We start from the raw sequence: 27963 nt of genomic DNA on the forward strand, positions 1-27963 counted from the left end.
CCAACATCTGTCATCTGCTGGAGTTCATGAAGTGACTATGGACGCAAATTCTACAAGACTTGGGGCAATAGCGGAATGTCCAGGGAGTTTCCCTGGAGATCCAGTGAGATGGTGCGCCAGGGGCCAGAGCCCTTGAATCTGACCAACAACACATTACACAATGAACATTTGCAAGGAAAGCTGTTGGGACAAAAAAGTATGCGGCGTGATACACAGCTCCCAATGGCCAGTAGATGAAGAGGCGATGGAGAGGCAAAAACGAAGGAGCAAAGTGTTTTTGTTTTATTTTGCTTCATTTTGTTTGCTTGCTTTTTTTTGGTTAGTTTGTTAATTGAAATTGATATTTTTATTTTTTAATATTTTATTTATTTATTTAGTACTTTTCTTCCTTTAAAAATCTTAATCTTATAATTATTAATTCTTTTTGAGTTTTCCTTTCAGGGGGACACTACAAGAGTGAGGGGCCCATGTGGAAGGACTGGAGGATGGGTAGGGTTGGGGTGCATGATGTGAAATTCCCAAAGAATCAATTTTAAAAAATTGGTCACCTCTCTTCATCTTTACCTAATTCCCATAAAGATCCCAGGCAATTTGGGGTGGTTTTGTTTGTTTACAGGGTCTCACTATGTAGACCTGGCTGGTCTCAAATTCAGAGATTCTTCTGTTTCAGCCTCTCAAGTGCTAGGATTAAAGATGTGAGCCACAGGGGGCTGGAGAGATGGCTCAGGGCTCAGGGGTTAAAAGCACTGGATGTTCTTCCAGAGGACCCAGGTTTAATTCCCAGACCCCACATGGCAGCTCACAACTGTCTGTAAATCCAGTTCCAGGGGATTTGACACCCTCAAATCCACACATGAGAGAGAGAGAAGAGAGAGAGAGAGAGAGAGAGAGAGACAGACAGACAGACAGACAGACAGACAGACACAGAGACACAGAGACACAGAGACACAGAGAGGTGAGTCACAACAACAGGCTTTTTAGGTAATTTATAAAAGGCAAAGAACAACTAACTTCTGCTTTCTGCAGCAGTATCTCTCTCTCTCTCTCTCTCTCACACACACACACACACACACACATACACACATACACACACACACACACACACACACACACACACACACACACCAGTCCTGTGGAGAACAACAGAAAGGTCCTGACTCATTTTGGTACAGACAAAGGAAAAGATGCAGGATAGGGATGCAGTTTGGTTGGTAGGCTGATTGCCAAGCAGCACCAGGCCCTGGGTTCTATTTTTGCACCAATAAATCTAGTTTTGTGGAAAGAGAGTCAGGAGTTCAGGTTATCCTCACCTACATAGCCAGGAAGAGGCCAATCTGGGCTAAGGGGTCCTTGTCTTGAACAAAGGCAAAAATGAAAAACTCAAAACAAAAAATATGGAAAATAGTAACAAATTACAACTTACCTAATTTCATAAACCATCTGACTGCCCTTTGAAATCTAACCTGAAACTGAAAGTGCATTGTTCACAAGATAACAAGGCCACAGCACTGCCTTCTGCAACACTTGCTTTTAGAAGAGGCCAGAGACCCAGCCACCAAAGATCTGCTCAGGTACCTGACAACTCTGAACTCTGTCCTCTGAAGGGGAAGGCCTCTAAAGTTGAGGGGACCCTGAGAACAATCTGAGGACTGCAGTGGGTGTAGCAGTGTGTGTGTGTGTGTGTGTGTGTGTGTGTGTGTGTGTGTGTGTGTGTGTGTTGGGGAGGGGGTCTATGACTCAAAGATTAGCTCCAGAAGGTCATCTCTGTGTAAGAAATAGCCCATGTAGGGAGGTGGGTTCAGATAAAGGAAGGATAGATGAGGCTATCAGTCTTTTTAGAAACTTAAAAATAAAATGAGGACCATAAATTTACCCCTCAGGTCCTTAAGAAGCAACTGGCACCATGTACATAGACTCTTATGTGAACAGACTTTTTCCTTCATGTATTTCTTGGGTTTTTAGGACAGAACAGGGATATGTATAATTAATCCCATTTTCCTCCCAGCTCCATGCAAACATTAGCTTCTATCCTCTTCTTTGCTTTATATATTCATTTTATTTTTTTTTGTTTTTTTCGAGACAGGGTTTCTCTGCGTAGCTTTGCGCCTTTCCTGGAGCTCACTTGGTAGCCCAGGCTGGCTTCGAACTCACAGAGATCCATCTGGCTCTGCCTCCCGAGTGCTGGGATTAAAGGTGTGCGCCACCACTGCCCGGCCTATATATCCATTTTTAATTACAGAGTTTTAGATGCCTGCTTTGTGGCCCAGTCTAACTGAGACCTCAAGGTCCTCCTGCACCAGATCTCCTGCATGTTGGGAACATAGGCTTATTTTTTTTAAAAAATGTAAGATCTTGGAAATTGAGTGCAGATATATAAAGCAGTAGTGATGGAGAGTGTGGGAGGCAGTGAGAAAAGAGGAGAAGAGGGTGAAGAAAAAGAGAGAGAGAGATGGATATTTTATTGAGATCCAAATAGCTACACCTGAGAGAGGATATCAGTCGCCTCATCTCTGGTAAGCATCCAAGCAGAGCTATACACAGAGTGTTGGTAAGCCTTTGTGGGAGCAGTGTGAGCAGGAGCCTGGACTCCAGATGTGAAATAAAGATTAAGTCAATGACCCAGAGCTGATCTATCAACAGACTGTTACAATACTGTGTGTACCCCTCTTTCATTGTCTTGTATTTCCTTGCAGCTGCGTTTGAACATGAAGATGACATCAAAAGTTTACACGTTCCTCCTGACTTGGTTGTTAACCCAGCAAGTAATATTCTCAATCCATGCACTGTTGTCCTTGATTTCCCCTGCCCATGTCTTTGTGATATTACAGTTCCTAGGATTGAGTATGCAGTTAGAGGATGGTAGAGGGCATGAATCCAGAGAAGTATTGAAAAGGTAATATCAGTAAGGGGGAAGGTTGTGTGTGAGTTAACACGAGCAGTATACACTGACATGTATATATTAAAATATCATGATAGGCCTGTCATTTTTGACTAAATATTTGGTTGAGTAAAGAAGAAAAATAAAGTATTCATTAACAGAAAAGAATTAGAGATCTCAGCCTTGCCTTTCTGTACCCCTCATAACATAATGAGACTGTGTCCATACATGTGCCATGTGTGAGGTTGGAGTATGAAACATCTCATGCTGTAGGCTCCAGACAGCACTCCAGTATATGTTGATAGCTTAGTAAACTTATCTAGTAACAAAGAACTCTACTTCTCTCTTTCAGGTGACAGGCCTGACTGAGCCTTCCAACCTGGACATGGCTCCCAATGCATTTGGTGATCAGTATGAGGGCTGTGTTGAAGACATGGAGAGAAAAGCACCCCAGCTGTTACAAGACTCCAACATGAATGAGCAATTAAAACTTGAGTGGGTAAAGGCAGAGAAACAATGGAAGGAGATAAAAAACATAATGAGCAATCCCAAAGGTTTCCATGACTTTCATGAAACAGCTATAGTGGCCTACATTGAGAGAATCTACAAAGATTTTAACAGAGAAGTTAGAGAATTCAAGAAAAATCCCAGTAACTTCCATTACAAGGCCTTCCATTACTATCTAACAAGAGCTTTCAACTTCTGAGTAAACAGGATTGTTACACAGTATATAGAGGCACTGATAACAAATTTCATTACTGTGGTAAGGGCTCTGTGCAGTTTGGACAGTTCACTTCCTCAACTTTGAAAGAGAGAGAGCAGCTCTTGGTGGCTTTGGTAGTGTTGGTGGAACACTGTTTACCATCAAAACCTGTTTGGGGATTAAGATAAATGAATTTTCCTATAAGCCTAAAGAAGAGGAGGTGTTAATTCAAGGCTATGAAGTATATCACAAAGTAAAGTTACCACAAAACAATAAAGAGTATGACACAATTTTTCTGCACTCCCCCAAAAGAGAGAAGAGCAACTTCAATTGCTTCTATAGCAGTTCTATGGACAAGAGTCATTTCAGCAGCTCGGGTGAGTCTGGGTCTGTGTTAGAGGTGGAGCTGGTGGGGACATCATGAAATGGAGGAGGGGTGTTCCCTATCAGAAGACACCTGGTAGACCATGTACTTGGGGAGAGTGCCTAGAATGATGAGGGGTAGCATTGGTAAGCCAAGGGGCACACACTTCAGTGCAGGTGTATTAGGAATGGTTGAACACAGTGAGGGACTTCAGGAAAATGCTATTACCATGTCCAGCCCTTTGAGGAGTGAGAAGTCCCATCAGCAGATATTTATCTATCCATCCATTAAACCAAAGCAGCCCATGTTGGGGGTCTCTATGGCTGTATGCCCATCATTCCTTGTGGTCTGGGTTCTCTCTTTATCCCTTGACCATATGTCTGAATCTATGAAAGCAAAGACATCATCAATTTTAGTTTGGTGATTACTTTTCAAGGCATAGTTGAAGTGTCACTTATCACAGCAATCTTTCCTTAATACTTTCAGAGAAAATTACTGTACCCTGCTCTCTGTCATAGGTTTGGGGTCAAACTCCATGACAATCTGGTTCAATCATCACTAACTCTCTGACTCTTGGCAAGTTATCAATTTCCTTATTTGAACTATAAAGACCCAAATGACAAATATTGTAGTAATATTATTTTGAGAATTAAAAGAGAGGTATTCCTGCACTAAGGCTGAGCAAAGTGTCTCAGCATAGGCCCTAGGTTCCAAAAAGCCAGCTCATGCACCAAGGACAGGTCCTGGTCCCACTGCTAGGGGAGACCTTGCCTTGGAGGAGGTGGGAATGAGGGGTGGATTGGGGTGAGAATGCAGGGTGGGTGGAGGGAGACAGGGGAATTCATGGCTGATATGTAAAATTAAATTGATTTTGAGTTAAAATATTTATTAAAAAGAGGTATTCAAGACATATTACTTGGCATGTATATATCAATGCACAAATGCCTTTTATTTTTAAATATGAAGAACCCTGTACACATGTCAGACATCTGATCCAAACTCATATAGGTGTGGGTCACAACATTCACAGGAAAATCACTTGCTTACACTCTAGAGACCTTGTCTCCTACTGCCCACCACTCAGAATCTGCACAGTGTCTGGATTTCTTATATCCAGACCCCACTAAATGTCTTAGGAAGTTAAGTTTGAGTGAGAGGCCAAGGAGAACCTGAAATGAACTACAGTTAGATAATGAGTACAGAGCAATCTTAGATATAATCAGCTCTGACACTCTAGGGTTTCTGGAAACATGGGAAGTCTTTGGAGCAGGAAGTGGAACTACTGAAGTGATCACAGGGGCTTCATGCATTTTCTTTTCTTTTCTTTTTTTCATTTTTCTTTATTAAGAACTTTTCTACTCACTCCACATGCTATCCACAGACCCACCTCCTCCCTTCTCCCTCCTCCCATCCCCCAGGCCTCTTTCCCAAGCCACCCCACATCCCCACATCCCCCAAATCATGGTCTCCCATGGGGAGTCAGCAGAGCCAGCACACTGAGCCTAGGCAGGTCTAAGCCCCTTTCCACTGCACCAAAGTTGTGCAAGGTGTCACACCACAGGCACCGGATTCCAGAAGCCTACCCATAGACCAGGGACAGATCCCAATCCCCCTGCCTGGGTGCCCCCCAAACAGTTCAAGCCAATCAACCGTCTTCTGTATCCAGAGGGCCTAGTCCAGTCCTGTGGGGGCTTCACAGCCACCAGTCCACAGTTCATGGGCTTCCACTAGTGTGGCCGGTCATCTCTGCACATCCTCCCATCATGATCTCAATGTCCCTCGCCTGTAGTATCTTGCCTCTCTCTCATCAATTGGATTCCCCGAGCTCAGCCTGGTGCCTGGCCGTGGATCTCTGTATCTGCTTCCATCAGTCACCAAACAAAGGCTCTATGATAACAGCTAGGTTATTTGCTAGGCTTGTCACCAGAGTAGACCAGTCCAGGCCCCCTCTGGACCACTGCCAGCAGACCAAGGTGGGGGCAGACCTGTCCATTGGTGACAGTGGGGTGTTGAAGTCTCCTACTACTAGTATATGGGGTTGATGTGTGATTTGAGCTTTAGTAATGTTTATTTTACGAATGTCAGTGCCCTTGTATTTGGGGCATAAATATTCAGAATTGAGACTTCATCTTGTCAGATTTTCCCTGTGATAAATATGTAGTGTCCTTCCTGATCTATTTCAATTGATTTTAGTTTGAAGTCTATTTTATTAGATATTTGATAGCTACACCAGCTTGCTTCTTAAATCCATTTGATTGGAATGTCTTTTCCCAGCCTTTTATTCTGAGGTGGTGTCTGTCTTTGAAGTTGAGGTGTGTTTCTTGTATGCAGCAAATGGATCGATCGTGTTTTCTTATCCATTCTGTTAGCCTGTGTCTTTTTATAGGTGAATTGAGACCATTGATATTGATGGATATTAATGACCAGTTATTGTTAATTCCTGTTATTTTTTGGTGGCAGTGTTGTATGTTTCCCTTCTTTAGTATTAGTTGGTATGGGACTATCTATTGCCTGTGTTTTCATGGGTGTATCTAACTTCCTTAGGTTGGATTTTTCCTTTGAGTGTTTTCTGTAGGGCTGGATTTGTGGAGAGATATTGTTTAAATCTGGTTTTATCATGGAATATTTTGTTTACTCTGTCTATGTTGATTGAGAGTTTTGCTGGGTATAATAATCTGGGTTGGCAGCCATGATCTCTTAGTATCTGCATAACATCTGTCCAGGACCTTCTGGCTTTTAGAGTCTCCATTGAGAATTCAGGTGTTATTCTTATGGGTCTGCCTTTATATGTTACTTGGCATTTTTCCTTTGCAGCTCTTAATATTTTTTCTTTATTCTGTATGTTTAGTACTTTGATTATTATGTGGTAAGGGGACTTTTTTTTGGATCCAGTCTATTTGGTGTTTGGTAACCTTCTTATATTTTTATAGGCATTTCCTTTTTTTAGGTTGGGGAAGTTTTCTTCTATGATTTTCTTGAATATATTTTCTGTGCCTTTGAGTTGGTATTAATCTCCTTCTTCTATCCCTATTATTCTTAGGTTTGGTCTTTTCATGGTGTCCTAAATTTCCTGGACATTTTGGGTCATGACTTTGTTGGCTTTAGTGTTTTCTTTGACTGATGAATCTATTTCCTCTACTGTATCTTTAACGCCAGAGATCCACTCTTCCATCTCTTGCATTCTGTTGGTTATACTTGCATCTGTAGTTCCTGTTCATTTACTCAGATTTTCCACTTCCAGCATTACCTCAGTTTGTGTCTTCTTTATTGACTCCATTTCAGTTTTGAAATCTTGAACTGTTTCCCTCACTTGTTTAATTGCTTTCTCTTGGCTTTCAAGAGATTTACTGATTTCTTCCCATTTTTTGTTTGACTTTTCCTTGATTTCTTTAAGGGAATTTTTCATTTCCTCTTTTAAGATCTCTAATATCTTTTTAAAGGCATTTTTTTGGTAGATATCTTCGGTTTCTTCTGTGTTGGGATGTTCAGGTCTTGCTGATGTAGGTTCTGATGGAGCCATATTAGTTTTTATGTTGTTGACTGTATTTTTGCACTGGCATCTACCCACTTCTTTCTCCACTTGGTGCAAGCAGTTCTGTGTCTGAGGGAGCCTCTCTTGTTCTGAGTGATACTCTTGATCCAGTGGGAGCTCTTGGTCTAGTCGATGCTGATGGACTTCTTGTCTTAGGGAGCAGCTCTTAGTCCAACTGGTACTAGTGGGCTCTGTCTCAGGGAGTAGCTGCAGTCTTACTGTGTGGTAGAGGGTGGTAGTCTGACCTGTCTGCAGGATGTCTGCCTGCTAACTGGCCTCTTAGTCCAGTTGGGTGCTGGCAGGCTCTGTCTCAGGGAACAGTTGCAGTCTTGAAGGGTGGGTGGGATTTGGGGGAGGTGGGGCTTGGGTTACAGGGTCTGATGGGGAATGGTGGTGGTCTGTCCTGTGTGCAGGAGGTCTGCCTGCCAACTGGCCTGAAACTGGAACTGCAACGGGTGGGGGTGTAGGGGCACAGGGTTGTGCCCCTGGGCCCAAAGTCTAGGGGCTGGGGTGTTCGGGTATGAGGATAAAGACTCACCTCTTAGTCCAGTCAGGTGCTGGCAGGCTCTTGGGCTTCATGCATTTTCATAGAGAAAATCTGAATTTATATGAAGCCCAAGGAAACCATGACCCCTACCCAGGTCCACTTTCTGGCAAGAAGATGCTGCCAATCAGGGCCAAATGATTGATTTCCAGTCAAGGCAGGCTGAGAGCCACAAGTAGATTCTAGTCACACCAGCTGGAATAAAAGGAATGCACATTGCTGCAACAATGGACTTTCAGAAGATTCAGATCCAGAGACCTCTTCTTGGGCTACTAGAAGGCCAAGAAAACTCCGGATAGGAAAAGTTTTAATCCCCAGTCTTAGCACACAGGAACCTGGAAGTGGTTGGGATCTATCAGTTTGTTAACTTCCTGGTACTTGAGTACTTTAGGAATCCTGAGGAAGCCAGAAGAGTCTAGCCAGGCATGCTGGCCCCCTAGAGCCTACTCTCTTGGATTTTGATCTGGGTGCAAAGTTCTGAATGTTTAGGGGAGCTATCCCTGTCTTGAGATTTCCCACACGAAACCTTCCTTTCTCCTCCCATCTACAGCAACCCTGCTGCTTGTGGTGCTACCTGGTCTCCTGGTCCAGCTGCTGCCTCTTGCTGAGCTGTAGCCCTCTCCTGCCTGAAGTTCATGGGTCTGAGTGTTGAAGGGAGGCCCAGGGGCAAGAACTTGGCTGGTTCTCTAAGGTGTGTGGTAGAATGTTGGGTGTGATCATTTTGGGGAGATCTACCTTAGCATTCATGACTTTCATAGACACCCAAGGACCTACTGGGTCTGTGGGTCAAATTATATCCTCTGACTTCAAATTTACTACCCTTTGACACTTTGCTATGATCAAAAAGCAGTGTTTGTCTCATGGTCAGCAGTAACAGTTTTAAAGTATGCGATATGTGATGAATATTACAATTTAGCAAAATAAACCATTTATAACCACACATTGATTTCTGTGACTAGGTATTTCTTTTTTTTCTGGTAGAACATTTATTTTATATATATTTTATTTTACAATACCATTCAGTTCTACATATCAGCCATGAGTTCCCCTATTCTCCCCCCTCCCACCCCCTCCCCTTACCCCCAGCCTACCCTCCATTCCCACCTCTTCCAGGACAAGTCCTCCCCCGAGGACTGCGATCAACCTGGTAGACTCAGTCCAGTGACTAGGTATTTCTATAGGTTGAATTATTTGTTTGAGAAACTCTCCAAAGTCGTGAGTTCTGAGGCTCACATTGATACAACTGAGAAAGTTCATGTTGTACATTTCTCACAGATGCTCCTGCAGGACAAATTGAGCAGGCCATAAATTTAAGGGCTGACCTAGATAAAGTCAACTCCCTACTCTACCCCATCAGAAATACATCCAGCTACTGAGACCTGTCAGCCTATTTCTGTAACTCTGATCATCTCTGAGGACATGGATGAGCATATTAATTTTTAAAATTTTATTATCATTATATTGCCTCTTGTGTTAAAGTTCATAACTTGAAATGTGTTTAGAAGCCAAAGGGCAATTCCAGGTATCAGCTCTCTCTTTCCACCTTTATGCAGGTTCCAAGGATCAAACTCAAATTGTCAGCTTGTCACATCAAGCATTGCTGATCCATTTAGCAAACCAGACAGGCCCATTTTGAGCCATATATGGATCAGGAAGTCTGTGTCCTGTACTCACCATGGGTGGATTTAGCTCAAGTGTATAAAGCTTCCCTTACTTACCATATTATGGAGTAGGAGACCCCTGGGAAAAGACCATAGACTCAATTTATATTGTAATCAGCTGAATATTATAGCCTGGAGCAGGACAATAATCTCTGAGCCAAACCAGAGACTGTTGAGCCAAGAGGGGTGGGGACAAGGGAAGGATTTTTAAATGTGAAAACCACAAGAATATCTTGAATATCTGCACCAGCAAATGTAGAGCTCATTTGCTCTGCCAAGATTAGGTAGTCAAGGGGACCTAAGAATAGTCCTTGAGTGTCTGCATAAGCAAGTTTCAGAAGCCCAAAAGGCAGCTAGTGATATTATACAACAAAGGAGGTGGTCATGGGTGTACATTTTTTTTTGTCTGGAGTGAATGAGTCACTTAGTTGAAGTTACTGAGAAGTTATCGTCCATTGACTGGAGTTAGAGTCAAATTACTATTAGGTACCAAGATGGATGACTAACATAAAATGGAGGTTCTTTAGCCAGTACACCATTCCCCACTGGTCATAGATCATACGAATCAAATCATTGATATTTTATAGTTAAACTATTAGTGATAGATTGGAATTCATTGAGCATAGAGACCTCAGAGTACTGGTCAGGTAAAGAGAATAGTCAGGACATTTAAAAGAACAAACAAACCCCAAAACAAGTCTAACAAAATTCACATTAGAGTCCAGTGAAGGGTGTATAGATCTCTTTCCTTTGCTTTCAACACCCTGAGCCCCATGTAGGGAGGGATTTACCCTCTATGAGATTATGTTTGGAAGACCTCCCCACTGCTTCCCAAGATCAGACCAGCAGCTGGCAGGACTCCGTAACCACTCTTTTCTCAAGTCAATACAGACTCTCCAATTCTCCATGAAGTCTATTGATCAGACTATCTCAGAGACCCTATCACTCTCTGAGTTTACCACCAATTTGTGCTTTGCGTCTGGTGATACTGTCTGGGCCAATGGGCTTAGCCAAAGGGGCAATGGAACCAACCTAGAAAGGACCCTACATGGTAACCGTCTCCACTCCTATGGTGGTGAAGGTAGCTGGCATTACACCATGAATCCACCACATCCATGTCAAGAAAGTGGAAGTAAGAGATGCTCCTGCCAAATGGACTGTCTCCCACACAATGGACCCATGAAAATTAAGGTTTTATTGGAATCCAAGCCCTTCCACTCCATGCCCCTCTACTTCCTCCTGAGTCTCATGTTTGGTATGAATACAGGGTCATATTCCAACCCCCACTGCCCTCAGACCTGGACCTGGTAACTGAGAAAGACAGATATGGGTAGGTGACAACTAACGTGGCTATTATATGTATATATAATGTGGCCAGTAAACCATACTTCGTCTTTACCTTTACTCACTGATGTCCACTTTAAATATCTGGTAGTACTGGAAAAAGGAAAGTTGTGGGAGTATATCTTTTGAGATAAATATACAGAGATTACAATTCTATACATACCTTGTGGCTTGGCACTCAGCTGCCAGGAACAAGGGTGTTTCCTTTGCAAAACCTGGGTGGGGTTGTAAAACACAGGCTTCCTGAAAACACATGGATGAATATATAGCAAGAAAGCCCCCTCTCTAGCAACACGTGATAGGAAAATATAATCCAATGACCATAAAATAGAAGGTCTGAAAATTCCATAAAAAGAGTCTGGCTTTTGTGAATGAGGGAAAATCTGAGGAATCCGGCTCCGTGTCACAGGAAGGGACCCTGGGGATAGAGTTAATCATTCCCAGCCTGAAATCAGCCAGAATTACTGGTTATGCATTGACACCCACTTCCATGACACACAGAGATAGGAACTAACCAGACTGACTGCCCAAAACTAATTGTGACAGTGGTAAGGGGTGTGATGGGGTGAGGGGCAGCTGAAATTAACTTTAGGGGGTTTGCAAGAGGCTGAAACTTGTCAATTACTGAGTCCCTTTAACCAAAGCAATTCCCCTTGTTCTGATGCCCGCTGTTCTGCCTTGTGGCTTAACTCCTCTGGACAACAGCAATATCACCGAGCCCCTGAGACTACTAGGTTGGCATGTACTAATGGCTTGACTTAATGTACCTATTCTGATGCTTTATGTAATGGAAAAAATAAACAATACATGTTAATGTGAAGCCTGAACTACAGGAAAAAATAAATAAAAGAGCTGGACCTGTCCTCCGCCCACTCCTGGTCAGAGCAGGGAGAGCTAGCTCCACAGCCACAGACGTCACATCAGCCTCTGTCATGGGAGATAAAACGTTAGGAAACTAAGAAGACAGGCTGATCAGAAGAGGTATTGTCAGTTTCCATTTCTGAATTAGAACAACAGTCAGACTTTCTAGCGGAAGTGCTGCTACAAAGTCAGAGGCTTAGACTTACTTCTGAGATGAGGGGACTAAGTGTGGCTTTGGGAGAAACCTGTTGTTTCTATGCTGGTTGATCAGGAGTAATTAGAAAAAAATTGTCATGGCTGGGGAAGCTGAGAGAGAGAGAGAGAGAGAGAGAAGAGAGAGAGAAGAGAGAGAGAGAGAGACAGAGAGAGACGAGACAGAGAAGATTAGTTAAATGGTGCTGGTCTCTGTTCTCTTGGTCCCCCTGGCTAACTCATCTGCTACCAGCACTGACTGGCCCTTTAGTTCTTGTTCTGATTGGATAATCGGAGGTGTCCTGTATCTTAAACTGTAGAGCAGTGATTCCATGGTTTGACTCTTTCACTTAGACTAGTGGGGGATGTAACAGACCCCAGACCTTAGCACAGATGATTCCATGATGGAAGCACTATTAAAGCCATGAAGCTCATCCTGTAGACAGCACCACCTGCCAAAATAAAAACAAAGACTTAATACTTCAACATCCATAGGTCTGGGAAAGTCTCTAAATGTGCAAATCTGCTATTTTGGCTTCTGTATTCTGCTTTTAGTTAACTTCTCTTGTTAACTGAAGTACATCAACCCAGGATTTTTTTTTTTTTTTTTGCTTAAATGCTCCCCCTGAGAAAGACTTGCTGCTCCACTGTGTTCCCTAATACTCCGTGTAGCTGTAGTCACTGACCAGCTAATCAAGATTTTCTATTGGCTTCAACCCATGTCTGAGCAGTTTTCTCTGATGGACAACCTACAACACCACAGCCCTTTTTGTATTTTTGACTCTAAATCCAGAACCAAGTGGCTAAAGCTGCCAAGTTCTGCTGATTGATGGGCTGGAACTTGGGCCCCCTCATTAAAACACATTTTTATATTTTTCTGTTTTTGATGGTTGCCTTCACTGGTAAGCTTTTCTTTAATTCTTTTCCACAAGTTGGAAGCTTAGCTCGGTGGGATCTTGCCCTGAGGTCACCACTCCCTTTATTCCATTAAGCCTCAGGCTTTTCTTTAAACTTTTTATCTTCTTGAGCAATTGGACTTAACTCTAATACTTGTACTCTTTTTCTCCTCAAACTACATTTTGAAATTTTCTACTCTTAGCTTGCCCCTTTCATTATAGATCTGCATCAGAGTGGCCACTAATAACCACAGGACACTGTCAGTACTAGGCTGTCTTGAAATCTCCTCTGCCAGTGACATTAAACTCCAAACTCTTCCATGTAGCCTTGGCAAATCTTCTTGGGACATGGGCAGAAAGCAGCCACATTCTTTGCCAAACTATCACTACAGTGGTCTCTAGTCCACTTAGTAATATTCTTCTCCTCTGAATCCTCTTGAGCTGAGGTTTCCACAGTTCAGATCACCCTCGGCACCAATGTTTTCCATGCTGCTATTTGTATGGCCCATTAATCCCTGCTTAAAGTGTTCAGCTAGTCCACCATCTCAATGTACACATTCTGCCAACAAGCAGCATGGTCAGGTTTATCACCCTGTTCCTTGGTACCAACTTCTGTCTAAGTCACTGTTCTACTGCTGTGAAGAAAATCATGACCACAACAACTCTTAGAAAAGAAAGCATTTAAGTGAGACTTCCTTACAGTTTCAGAGATTCAGTCCATTATCAGCATGGCGTCATGCAGACAGACATGGTCCTGGAGAAGTAGCTGAGAGGTCAACCCCTGGGCAGCAGTAGGAGTGACTGCTGTGAATGGACTTCTTATAAGATCAGAGCCCACTCTCAGTGACACTTCCTCCAAACAGGCATCACCTAATAATCATTTCAAATAGTTCCACTCTCCGTTGATGAGGATCCAAATCTATGAGCCTCTATGGGCCATTCTCATTCAAACCACACACCTGAACTCCACTCCTGTACCTAATCACCCATAGCATGGCTCCCACCATCAGTTAAGGTGTGCCTCACGCAGTGTGTTGAGTGTTAAAACACACTCATGGCATTTTTGTCACCCCCTTCTTTCACAGCCACCTTCCTCTTTCTCACAGCCTTGGCATATAAAGGATTTGTCTACCCTGTCCTTTGTCTCCAAGAGATTTCTGATTTAGGCTCTGAGCATCTTCCTACCCACCCTCCTTTTCTAAAATTCCATTTTTGAGATAAGTTCTCAGGTAGTCCAGGCTGGTCTCAAACTTGCTATGTACTCAAGGCTGTCCTTGAACTCCTGATCTACCCAAGTGTTGGGATTTTAGGCACATCAGGAACACCTGGGAACACTTGTACAATTTTCAGGTTTGCATTTTTCTTCCAGTAGGGTTTTGTGCCTTTAGTCCAATATCAATCATCAGAACCAGGCAATGATATGTTTTGTCCATATAACATGATGGGATTATTCAGTAGTGTGGGAACAAACCAAAGCACTGGAGTCTGTTGCACCAAGATTGTGTGAGATCTTGATTAAAGGGAGAGTTAGAGCCAGAGCTATGAGATCTATATTTTCAGTCACTGGGGAGTGTAGCACGAGTCTTAACAGGTTTTATTAAGGAAATCAAACCCGGAACCAGGTATTGGGGTGAATGCTGGAAGATCAGAGAAGCAGAACAAGCCACAGCCACCTCGCCTTGCCCATTCCTCAGCTGATCCTGTTTCTTCAGACTGGAAGCCTCTGAGTCCTCATCCAGAATGAATCCCAACTGAACTGTGCTCAAAGCCTAAAAGCATAACCAGCTAGTTCCTGGTTTTCATGCCTTATATACCTTTCTGCTTTCTGCCATCACTTCCTGGGATTAAAGGCGTGAGTCACCATGCCTGGCTGTTTCCAGTGTGGCCTTGAACTCACAGAGATCTGGATGGATCTCTGCCTTATGAATGCTAGGATTAAAAGTGTGTGTGCCACCATTTTCTGGCCTCTATATCTAGTGGCTGTTCTGGTCTCTGACCCCAGATAAGTTTATTAGGGTGCACAATATTTTGGGGAACACAATATCATCACATCAGAGGAGGTTTGAGACCAAGACGCTGTGCCAGCCTGAGTAACATAGCAAGACCCTGTTTCCAAAAAGGAGGAGGAGGAAGGGAGGAACGGGTAAGGGAAATAAGAGGAGGAAGGGGGTAGGGTTCTTACTTGTAGGATCCTCCAAACATACAGCAGCATAAGCATACACTCTTCCTAGTTCTATTTCTGGGAAAGTTCACTTATGAAAGCTGGATGCACAAAAGGTCCCAGGGCATTACTTTGGTGGAGCCTCCCCCCCCCCCCCCCCCCCCCGCTTTTCCCTACACATGATGGAGCAGGAAGCTATAGATTTCTGTCCACCTGGTCTATTACAGCCGTTTTTTAACCTATGTCACCACCTGGTGGCTGTGTCTAGGGACCCAGGAAGCTGATGTATTTGTTACAAGATCTTGGATTGAAAGAAGCAGGTAGTTCTCAGAGGAAACTCTAACATCAACACTTTGTTCATATGCTCTAGTCAGCATATGAAAAAACTCTATCCAGGAGTAATTAAGAATGAAAAACATGCCGGGCGGTGGTGGCGCATGCCTTTAATCCCAGCACTTGGGAGGCAGAGGTAGGAGAATCTCTGTGAGTTCGAGGCCAGCCTGGTCTATAAAGTAAGCTCCAGGATAGGCTACAAAGCTACACAGAGAAACCCTGTCTCGAAAAAACAAAACAAAACAAGAAAACAAAAACAAACAAACAAAAAAAGAATGAAAAACATGAGCCTTAATATTGGTCAGCTCTATTCACCTTTACCTAATTGCCCTGAAATGCTCAGGTGATTTGGTGGTAGTTTTGTTTTGTTGACAGGGTCTCACTATTATAGACCTAGTTGGTCTCAAATTCACAGAGATCCTTCTGGCTCAGCCTCCCAAGTGCTGGGATTAAAGATGTGAACCACCACAACAGGCTTTCTGGTAATTTGTAAAAGTAGTGTAAGGGCAAAAGTCAACAAACTTCTTCTTTCTGCATTGTCTACACAACACACACACACACACACACACACACACACAACACACACACACCACATACACACACCACCACCACCACCAATCAGTCCTGTGGGGAATAACAGAAAAGTCCTGGCTCATTTTGGTACAGACAAAGGAAAAGATGCAGGATTGGGATGCAGTTTGGTTGGTAGACTGATTGCAGAGAACCAGGTCCTGGGTTCTATTTTTGCACAAATAAATCTAGTTTTGTGGAAAGAGAATCAGGAGTCCAGGTTATCCTCAGCTACATAGCCATGAAGAGGCCAATCTAGGCTAATGGAACCTTGTCTTGTACAAAAGCAAAAATAAAAAACTCAAAACAAAAAAGAGATGAAGAACAGAAAAGGTATAGTAAAAAATACAATTTATCTAATTTGAGTAGTTCATAAACTCTCTGGCTTCCCTTTCACATCTAACCTGAAACTGAAAGTGTATTGTCCACAGGATAAAAGGCCACAGCACCGTCTTCTGCAACACTTGCATTTAGAAGAGGCCAGAGACCCAGTCACAAAGACCTCTCAGGTACCTGACAACTCTGAACTCTGTCCTCTGAAGGAGAAGGCCTCTAAAGTTGAGAGGACCCTGAGAAAAAACTGATGGCTGTAGTGGGTATAAGTGTGTGTGTGTGTGTGTGTGTGTGTGTGTGAGAGAGAGAGAGAGAGAGAGAGAGAGAGAGAGAGAGAGGGAGGGAGGAGGGAGGGAGGGAGGGAGGGAGGGAGGGAGGGAGGGAGAGAGGGGCCGGGTCTATGATTCAAGAGTCAAAGCCAGAAAGTCAGTTCTGGGCAAGAAATAGCCCCTGTAGGGAGATGGGATCAGATCTAGATAAAGGATGGACAGATATGAGGCTCTCAGTCTTCCTAGAGACTTAAAAATATAATGCAGGACCACACAATTTACCTCCCAGGTCCTGCAGGAAGCAACTGGCATCCATGTACATAGTCTCTTATGTATATAGACTCTTTACTTTCTATACTTGCTTGATTTTTCAGGACAGAACAGGGATATGCTTAATTAATCCCATTTTCCTTCCAGCTCCATGCAAATTTAGCTTCTATCCTCTTCTTTGCTTTTTTTTAAAATCCATTTTTAATTAAAGAGTTTTTTTTTTTTTTTTTTTGGTTTTTTCGAGACAGGGTTTCCTGGAGCTCACTTGGTAGTCCAGGCTGGCCTCGAACTCACAGAGATCCGCCTGCCTCTGCCTCCCAAGTGCTGGGATTAAAGGCGTGCGCCACCACACCCGGCTAATTAAAGAGTTTTAAAAGATGTGTTCTTGCTGTGTGGCCCAGTCTGATCCAGACCTAAAGGTCCTCTTGTGCCAGATCTCCTTTGTGTTGGGATCATAGGCTTATTTTTTTATTTTAATGTAGGATCTTGGAGATTGACTGCAGATATAAAGCAGGAGGGATGGAGAGTGGGAGGGAGTGAGGGAAGGAGGGACAACACATTCTCCTAAGATGTAACTATTAATAAGGCTGGTTGTGTTAGTCTGCTTCCTTCCTTTTTGGCTTTCTTTTCTTTTCTTTTTTTTTTTTTTTGTGTGGGTACATGGACACATGTGGGCAGAATGACAATCTTCTCTATCACAATGTCAGAGAAGCCATTGCCATGTGCAGAAGGGAACACATGGCAAGAGAGGAAGCCAGAGTGATTCTGGGGCCAGACTTGCCCTTGCAAGAACTGAATAGGATCCCACAGGACTGAATTGGTCTCTTCTGATTGTGATGCCCTCCAGGACCTAGATGACTACTTCAGAGTAGACCCCATCTCTTAAAGATCTCCCTACCTCCAGATGGCCACACTGGGGTCCATTGGAGGAAACCATGTCCATATAGAAAACTGACACCATTAAGAGACATTCATAGTGGTACAACACTCAGGAGGCAGAGGCAGGTGGATTTCTGAGTTCAAGGCCAGCCTGGTCTACAGAGAGAGTTCCAGGACAGCAAGGCCACACAGAGAAACCCTGTATTAATAAACAAAAACAGAGAGAGAGAGAGAGAGAGAGAGAGAGAATGAGAGAGAGAATGAGAGAGAGATTCAGAAGTACTTAGCTGAGTGTGTGTCACAAGCTAATCAAATATGGAGAAGAATATAAGCATCTGTGCAAAGCAAAACATCAGAGCCTTGACACTTCTGCTAAAATATGACATGTTTCTCACTGGCAACCTCCACACTATATAGCTCTGTGTGTTACCAGGATTGATCCATCATCCCTCCTTACTAGGAAGACAGGATGTCAGTCACCTCATCTCTGGTAAGCATCCAAGCAGAGCTGTTCACAGAGTGTTGGTAAGCCATTGTGGGAGCAGTGTGAGCAGGAGCCTGGACTTCTAGATATGAAATAAAGGTTCAGTCATTAACCCAGAGCTGATCCATCAAGAGACTGTTACAATACTGTGTGTACCCCTCTTTCATTGTCTTGTATTTCCTTACAGTTGTGTTTGAACTTGAAGATGACATCAAAAGTTCACGTGTTCCTCCTGACTTGGTTGTTAATCCAGCAGGTTCTCAACCCATGGTCTGCTGGCCCTGCTTTCCCCTGCCCACATCTTTGTGGTATTACAGATCCCAGGGTTCCTTATTTGGTTGGAAGATGTTAGAAAGCATGAATTTTTAAATAAATAAATTTATTATTTATTTTACATTCCATCCGTAGTTTTTCTCCCTCCTTCCTCTCCTCCTGATTTGTCCCCACCACAAGTCCCTTCTGTTCCTACCCCCAATCCACTCCTCCTCTGTTTCTGTTTAGGAGAGGGCAAGTCTCTCATGAGTATCAACAGAACATGGCATAGCAAGTTGCAGTAAGATTAAGGACCTCCCCATGTATTAAACTAGGCAAGGCAACCCAGCATGAGGAGTAGGGTCCCAAAAGCCAGTAAAAAAAAGTTGGAGACCAAACTGTTCCCACTCTTAGGAGTTCCACAAGAGGACTAAGATACACAACTTAGCATATATGCAGAGTGTCTAGGTCAGTCCCATGCAGGCTCCCTGGTTGTCAGTTCAGTCTCTGTGAGCCCCTATGAGCCCAGGCTAGTGGATTCTGTGTTTTCTTGTGGTGCCCTTGACCTCTCAGGCTCCTACACTCCTTTCTCCTCTTCTTCTGCAGGATTCCCCAAACTCTGCCTAATGTTTGGCTGTGGGTCTCTGCATCTGTTTCCATCAGATGCAGGATGGCTCTACTCTGGTGACAATTGGGCTAGGCACCAATCTCATCACAGCTGATGGCCAGTTCAGGCTATGTATCTGCTATTGCTTGGAGTCTTAGCTGGGGTTGTAAATTACTGGGAGATTCCCTTGCACTGGGTTTTTACCTGACCCTGAAATGCCTCCTCTTCCTAGTAGTTTCTTTCAGTGCTCTTCCCTTATGCCCCCACAACCTCTTGCTCATGTTCCCATCCCCACCTGCCCTCAGTCCACTCACAAAATCTCTTCTATTTCCCTTCCCCAGGTTCACCATGAACCTTCCTTGTTACCTAGTCTCTCTGGATCTGTAGATTGTATCATAGTTATCCTTATTTTACAGGTAATATCTACTCATGAGTGAGTGTTTCTTTCTCGGTTTGGGTTACTTCACTGAGGATTTTTTTCTAGTTCCACCCAATTGCCTTCAAATTTCTTGGTGTCTTTATTTTTAACAGCTGAGTAATACTTCATTGTGTAAATGTACAACATTTTCTTTATCCATTCCTTGGTTGAGGGGCATCTAGATTGTTTCCAGGTTCTGGCTACTACAAATAAGCTGCTATGAACATGGTTGAGCAAGTGTCCTTGTGGGATGATTGAGCATCCTTTGGGTAGAAGACCAAGAGTTGTGTAGCTTGCTCTTGTGGTAGATTGATTTCCAGTTTTGTAAGAAACCACCACACTGATTTCCAAAGTAGCTGTAAAAATTTACACTCCCACCAGCAATGGAGGAGTGTTCCCCTTGCTCTACATCCTCTCCAGCATGAGCTGTCACTTGTGTTTTTGATCATAGCCATTCTGACTGGTATAAGATGGAATCTCAGAGTCATTTTGATTTGCATTTCCCTGATGGCTAAGGATGTTGAGCATCTCCTTAAGTGTTTCTCAGCCATTTGAGATTCTTCTGTTGAGAATTCTCTGCTTAGATCTGTCCCTCATTTTTATTTGAATTATTTGGTTTGTTGATATCTAGTTTCTTGAGTTCTTTGTGTATTTTGGAAATCAGCCATCCCTCTGTTGGATGTGGGTTTGGTGAAGATCTTTTCCCATTCTGTAGGCTGCCACTTTGTCCCTATTGACCGTGTCCTTTAACTTACTGAAACTTTTCAATTTCATGATGTCTCATTCATTAACTGTCAATCTTAGTTCCTGTGTGATTGGTGTTCTGTTCAGGAAGTTGTTTCCTGTGCCAATGCATTTGAGATTATTTCCTACTTTCTCTTCTATCATGTTCAGTGTATCTGGATTTATGTTGAGGTCTTTAATCCACTTAGACTTAGGTTTTGTGCAAGGTGATATACATGGCTCTATTTGCATTCTTCTACATGCTGACATCCAGTTAGACTAGCACCATTTGTTGAAGATGCTTTCTTTTTCCCATTGTATAACTTTGGCTTCTTTATTTAAAAACCAGGTGTCTATAGATGTGTGTATTTACATCTGGGTCTTTGGCTCAATTCCGTTGATACACCTGTCTGTTTTTATGCCATACCATGAGGTTTTTATTACGACAGCTTTATAGCAGAACTTGAAATCAGGGGTGGTGATACCTCCGGAAATTATTTTATTGTACAGGATTGTTTTAGCTATCCTGGAATTTTTGTTTTTCTATATGAAGTTGAGTACTGTTCTTTTGAGGTCTGTAAAGAATTGTGTTGGGATTTTAGTGGGGATTACATTGAATCTATAGCTTGCTTTGGGTAAGATCACCATTTTTTTCTATGCTAATCGTACCAATCCATGAGCATTGGAGATCTTTCCATCTTCTGATATCTTCTTCAATTTCTTTCTTCAAAGACTTGAAGTTCTTGCCATACAAGTCTTTTACTTGCTTTGTTAGAGTTACACCAAGATACTTTATATTATTTGAGACTAGTGTAAAAGGTGTTGGTTCTCTGATTTCTTTCTTAGCCTGTTTATTGTTTGTATATAGGAGGGGTACTGATTTGAGTTAACCTTGTATTCAGCCATTTGACTAGAGGTCTTATCAGCTGTAGAAGACTCCTTGTAGGGTTTTTTATTTTGTTTTTGGTCACTTATGTGTACTATCATATATCATCTGAGAATAATGATACTTTGACTTCTTCCTTTCCAGTTTGTATCCCTTTGATTTTCTTTAGTTGTCTTATTGCTCTAGCTAGAACTTCAGGTACTATATTGCATAGTTATAAAGACAGTGAACAACCTGCTCTCATTCCTTATTTTAGTGTAATTGCTTTGAGTTTCTCTCCATTTAATTTGATGCTGGCAATTGGCTTGCTGTATTTTGCTTATATTATGTTTAGGTATGTCCCTTGTATCCCTGATCTCTCCCAGACTTTTATCATGAAGGAGTGTTGTATTTTGTCAAAGGCTTTTTCAGCATCTAATGAAATGATCATGTGTCTTTTTTTCTTTCAGTTTGTTTATATGGTGGATTACATTGAAAGATTTCGATATGTTGAACCATCCCTGCATCTTTGGGATGAAGCCTACTTGGTCATGGTGGATGTTGTTTTTGATGTGTTATTGGATTTGGTTTTCCAGTATTTTATTGAGTATTTTTACATCAAAGTTCATGAGTGAAAATGGTCTGTAATTATCTTTCTTTGTTGGGTCTTGGTGTGGTTTAGGTATCAAGGTGGCTGTGGCCTCACAGAAAAAAATTGTCAATGTTCCTTCTGTTTCTGTTTTGTGAAATAATTTGAAGAGCTTTGATTTTAGCTCTTTTGTAAATTATTTATTTATGTATTTATGTATGTATGTATGTATGTATGTATGTATGTATGTATTTATTTTTTGAGACAGGGTTTCTCTGTGTAGCTTTGTGCCTTTCCTGGAACTCACTTTATAGCCCAGGATGGCCTCGAACTCACAGAGATCTGCTTGCCTCTACCTCCTGAGTGTTGGAAATAAAGGTGTGCGCCACCACCACCTGTAGCTCTTTTTTTTTTTTTTTTTTTTTAAGTCTGGTAGAATTCTGTGTTAAAACCATCAGGCCCTGGACTTTTTTTGGTTGGGAGACTTTAATGACGGTTTCTATTTCCTTAGGGGTTATAGGTCTATTTGAATTATTTATCTGATCTCAATTTAGCTTTGGTAAGTGCTATCTATCAAGAAATATATCCATTTCTTTTAGATTTTTCAATTTGTGGAGTACAGGTTTTTGAAGTATGACCTAATGATTCTCTGGATTTCCTCAGAGACTGCTGTTATGTCCCCCTTTCCATTTCATATTTTATTGGTTTAGATATTCTCTGTATGCTTTTTAATTAGATTGGAGAAGGGCTTATTTATTTTGTTGATTTTCTTGAAGAACGAACTCTTTGTTTCATTGATTCTTTTATTGTTCTCTTTGTTTCTATTCTATTGATTTCAGCTCTCCGTTTGATTATTTCCTGATGTCTACTCCTATTAGGTGTGTCTCTTTATTTTTATTCTAGAGCTTTCAGGTGTGCCGTTAAGTCACTAGTATGAGATCTCTCCAAATTTCTCATGAAGGCACTTAGTGCTATGAACTTTCTTCTTAGCATCACTTTCATTGTATCCCATAAGTTTGGGGAAGTTGTGCATTCAATTTCACTGAATTCTAGGAAGTCTTTAACTTCTTTCTTTATTTTTTCCTTGACCAGAGGTAACTCAGTAGAGTTATTCAGCTTCCACAAGTTTGTAGGCCTTCTGTTGTTGTTGAAATCCAGCTTTAATCCATGGCGGTCTGATAAGATGCAGGGGTTTACTTCAATTTTTTTGTGTCTTTTGAGACTTGCTTTGTGGTCGTGTATGTGGTCAGTTTTGGAGAAGGTTCCATGCAGTGCTGAGAAGAAGATGCATTCTTTTGTGTTTGGGTGAAATGTTCTATAGATACCTGTTAAATCCATTTGAGTCATAACATCTGTTAGTTCCATTATTTCTGTTTAGTTTCTATCAGGATCACATGTCAGTTGGTGACAATGGGATGTTAAAGTCTCCCATTATTATTGTGTGTGGGTTCTACATGTGATATAAGCTTTAGCAATTTGTTTTACAAATATGGATGCCCTTCCATTTGGGGAATAGATGTTCAGAACTGAGACATCATCTTGTGTATTTTTCCTTTGATGAATGAAATGCCCTTCTCTTTCTCTCTTGATTAATTTTGGTTGGAAGTCTATTTTCTTAGGTACTAGGATAGCTACACAAGCTTGCTTCTTAGGTCCTTTTGATTGGAAAATCTTTTTCCAACCCTATATTCTGAGGTAATGACTATCTTTGATGTTGAGGTGTGTTTCTTGTATGCAGCAGAATGTTGGATCCTGTTTTTTGTATCCTTTCTGTTAGCCTGTGTCTTCTGATGGTGAATTGAGTTCATCAATATTGAGGAATATTAATGACCAATGATTGTCAATTCCTGTTATTTTGGTGGTGTTGGTAGTGTTGGTGGTCGTGGTGGTGTGTGTATGTTTGTCTGTCTGTATGTGTGTTTCCTTTTTGGTGGTGTGAGATTATCCATTGCCTGTATTTTTGTGAGTATATTAACTTCTGTGGTTGGAGTTCTCCTTCTAGTGCATTCTGTAGGTTTTGTGGATAGATATTGTTTAAATTTGACTTTGTCATGAAATATCTTGTTTTCTCAATCTATGGTGATTGACAGTTTTGCTGGGAATAGTAATCTGGGCTGACATCTGTGGTATTTTAGAGTCTGCAAGACATCAGTTTCAGTCCTTCTGGACTTTAGGGTCTCTGTTGAGAAGTTGGGTGTGATTTATATGTCACTTGTCCTTTTTCCTGTAACACAAATCTTAAAAGGTCTTATAATAAAAAGCCCGGAGCCAGATACTCGGGTAAAAGCTGAAAGATCAGAGAAGCAGAATAGCCAGCCATTAGCTCTTACTCTATAAAAACCTCAGCCTCAAGAGTGAGTTCCTGTTTCCTCATGCCTTATATACCTTTCTTTGCCTTGCCATATTACTTCCTGGCATTAAAAGCATGTGTGCTTCCCAAGCTAAGGCATAAGATCTCAAATGCTAGGAATAATAGTGTGTGCCACCACTGCCTGGTCTCTATGTCTAATCTAGTGGCTGGCTCTGTCCTCTGATCATCAGGCGAGTTTATCAGAGTACACAACATATCACCATATTTTCCCTTGCTGCTTTTAATATTCGTTCTTTGTTCTGTATGTTTAGTGTTTTGATTATTATGTAGCAAGGGGATTTTCTTTTCTTTTCTAATCCAAACCATTTGCTGTTCTTGTACCTTTGTGGGCTTGTCCTTATTTAGGTTGTAAAATTTTTCTTCTATGATTTTGTTAAATATATTCTCTGGGTTTTTGAGCTGGATTCTTCTTCTTCTATCCCTATTATTCTTAGATTTGGTCTTTTCATAGTGTCCCATATTTCCTGGATGGTTTATATTAGGAATTTTTTAGATTTAATATATATTTGGCTGATGAACCTATTTCCTCTATGGTGTCTTCAATATCTGAGATTCTCTCTTCTATCTCTTGTATTCTGTTGGTGATGCTTGCATCTGTAGTTCCTGTTCACTTACCCAGATTTTCCATTTCCAGAATTTCCTTGGTTTGTGTTTTCTTTATTGCTTCTATTTCCATTTTTAGGTCTTGAACAGTTTCCTTCATCTGTTTGTTTTTTCCCCCTTGGTTTTCTTTTAGGTATTTATTGATTTCTTCCAATTTTTTTGTTTGTCTTTTCCTCAATTTCTTTAAGGAATTTCTTTATATCCTCTTTAAGGACCTATTCATCTTCATAAAGTCATTTTAAGGTCATTTTCTTGTGCTTCAGCTTCATTGGAATATTCACATCTTGCTGTTGTAGGATAGCTGGGCTCTGGTGGTGACATATTGCCCTTTCCACTATTGTGTTCTTACTTTGGCATTTAGGCATCTGGATTTAGGATGATTATAGGTCTAGGTGTTGATTTCTGCGTTTGTCTTTGTTGAATGGGTGTTTTTTTTTCCCTTGGTTTTTCTTTCCTCTCTAATCTTCTGGCCTAAATGGCCAGGGTTCTTGTGATTAACATGTCTTCAGGTCCAGTAGGGTGTTCCTTCTGAGGTTTGGGGGGGCTATGTTTCTCTAGACATGGTCTGGCCTCTGGTAAAGCCAAAGCCTTATTCCAAAGTTGTAGCCTTGGGTATGTGTGTTGCAGTCTGGGTTGTTAGGCAGGCTTAAAGGGGGTTTTGTGGTTTTCTACATCAAGCCTGGCCTCCTAAGGCTGCTGGGGCTGTGGGCCCTAATGTGGAGTCTGGGGGGGCAGTCTGGGTTTTTTGGAGGTTTTAAATTGTTAGCTGGTGGTAGGCCCTGTCTTACATGAGGTTCCTAGAACCTGTCTGGCCTCTGGAAAGGCTGAAGACTTCTTCCAAAGTAGTAGGCCGGGATATGGAGTACTAGAGTGGGAGTGCAATCTGGAGTTGTTGGACAGGCTTAAAGAGGTTTATTGGGTGGTGGGCAGTGTCTTACCTGGGGTTACTAGGACCAATCTGTCCTCCCATAAGGCTGTCAGGGAAATGGGCCCTAATATGGAGCCCAGGGAAGAAAGTGCAATCTAGGAAGAAACATGAATCTTGAAGAAGTAATGTACATATAATAGCAATATGGCAAGGGATGTATGAGGTGTGAATATGAGCAATATTGATATAGATACATAGGATATAGAGATGATAAGACAAAAGGGTAGATTAATGAACCTACTTTTAAAGAACAACTTGTTTTAAATGTTTTACATTGGTATAGATTTTAGTTTATGTTTAAAATGTTTTATATTGGTATAAATTTAAGTTTATTGACACAAACTTGAAGTTGATTTTGTTGTACTGTATATATATATATATATATATATATATATATATTTCTATTCTTGTTTGAGGTATTATGTTTATGTAACTCATTTAAAATTGTAATGGATAATTAAGAAATAGATTAATAATTAGTCATCTATTATAATCATATTTATAGCCATGTTAGTTAAGTCTTCTAGGTATACATAGATATATTTCAGATAGATAGGTAGTCTTTAACCACATCAAAGACCTAAGAAGGATATAATACTACCTGAGAAACGGGGGAAGGATGCAAGCAACTTTTGGGAGTCTTGCAGGGTAGACAAGAGACAGCTGACAGCCTGGACAGTTATCCAAAGTTCTCTTGTAAAGTTGGGGCATTTGTCTTCAGCCACAGGCCTAGAGTCTCTCATTCACTTTTTTCTGTGTCCTGTAGAATGTCTGGCAGTTTCCTCTGTGAAGCAGGAACCTGAAGGACCATTTTATCAAGCAAAGTTCAGTGGTCATCTTCCTATGGGTCCTACATGTCCAGTTTATCAAGCAGACCAGGCAAGAACAGTTTCTTGCCCAAATGGCTATTTTTGCCAAGGTGAAGATAAACTCATATGGAGTATCTTCAATGCCCATTCTCCTCTCCGAAGTAAATCTAGTGCTGTCAGGAGCAGACATGTCTCACTGTCCAGAATGTCTAAATTTTTTAAACGTTTTAAATGCCATATTCTGTAGGTCTTTCATGTGGTTAAAGACTAGATACTTACAAATTTTCTTAATTATGATAAAAGATAAGTTAGATATAAAACCTTAAACTCACAAATATAAGATAGGTAGGATATCTTCTTTAATATTGTAACTGTAATTCTTGCTTGATAATTGTTTTGTTATATGTAATTTTACCATGTTAAAGTTAAGACTTTCCTTTTTTAAAAAAAAAGAAGAAAAGGGGAAGTGCTGTGGATATCTCTCTATATAAATAAAACACTGATGGCCAGTGACCAGACAGGAAGTATAGGCGGGACAAGGAGAGAGGAGAATTGGGGAAACAGGAAGAAGGAGGAGAGACACTGCAGCCACCACCAGGACAAGCAACAGGTAAAGACACCGGTTAGCCACCAGCTACGTGGCAAGGTATAGATTTATAGAAATGGGTTAATTTAAGATACAAGAACAGTTAGCAAGAAGCCTGCCACGGCCATACAGTTTATAAGTAATATAAGCGTCTGAGTTATTATTTTATACGTGGATTGTGGACTGCAGGGCTTAGTGGAACCTGGAGAGAAGCCCTCCAGCAACACAATATATAATCCTATACATGTAAGAAAATGTCATAATGAGGTTTGTTATTTTATATACTGAATAAAAATTTGATTGACTAAAGAAGAAAATTATAGTATCCATAAACACAAAAGAATCAGAGATCTCAGTCTTACCTTTCTGCGTTCCTTAAACATCCATAATGAGATTGTGTCCATACATGTGCCATGTGTGAGGATGGCGTATGCAGTATCTCATGCTGTAGGCTCCAGACAGCACCCAGCACATGCTGATAACATAGTACACTTAGCAAGTAACAAAGAACCCTACTTCTCTCTTTCAGGTGACAGGCCTGACTGAGCCTTCCGACCTGGACATGGCTCCCAAAGCATTTGATGATCAGTATGAGGGCTGTGTTGAAGACATGGAGAGAAAAGCACCCCAGACTTCAACATAAATGGGAATTTAAAACTTGAGTGGGAAAAGGCAGAGAAAAGATGGAAGAAGATAAAAAAACATCATGAGCAATCCCAAAGGTTTCCAAGATTTCCATGGAATGGCTTTACACTGGGAAAATACACAAAGATTTTAACAGAGCTGTTAGAGAGTTCAAGAAAAATCCCCATAACTTTCATTACTTTTACATTACAAGGCCTTCCATTACTACTTAACAAGAGCCTTCAGTTTCTGAGTAACAATAATTGTTACAATGTTTACTGAGGCACCAGGAACAAATTTCATTACAGTGGGAA

At 41.5% G+C, this 27963-nt stretch overlaps 1 pseudogene; it reads left to right on the forward strand.

Moving 5' to 3' along the window:
* Positions 1-75: 75 nt before the first annotated feature.
* LOC114698745 lies at positions 76-27865 on the forward strand (annotated as a pseudogene).
* Positions 27866-27963: the final 98 nt, after the last annotated feature.

This window comes from Peromyscus leucopus, chromosome 1 (assembly GCF_004664715.2).
Source record: "Peromyscus leucopus breed LL Stock chromosome 1, UCI_PerLeu_2.1, whole genome shotgun sequence".
In the NCBI taxonomy this organism is placed as follows: domain Eukaryota; kingdom Metazoa; phylum Chordata; class Mammalia; order Rodentia; family Cricetidae; genus Peromyscus; species Peromyscus leucopus.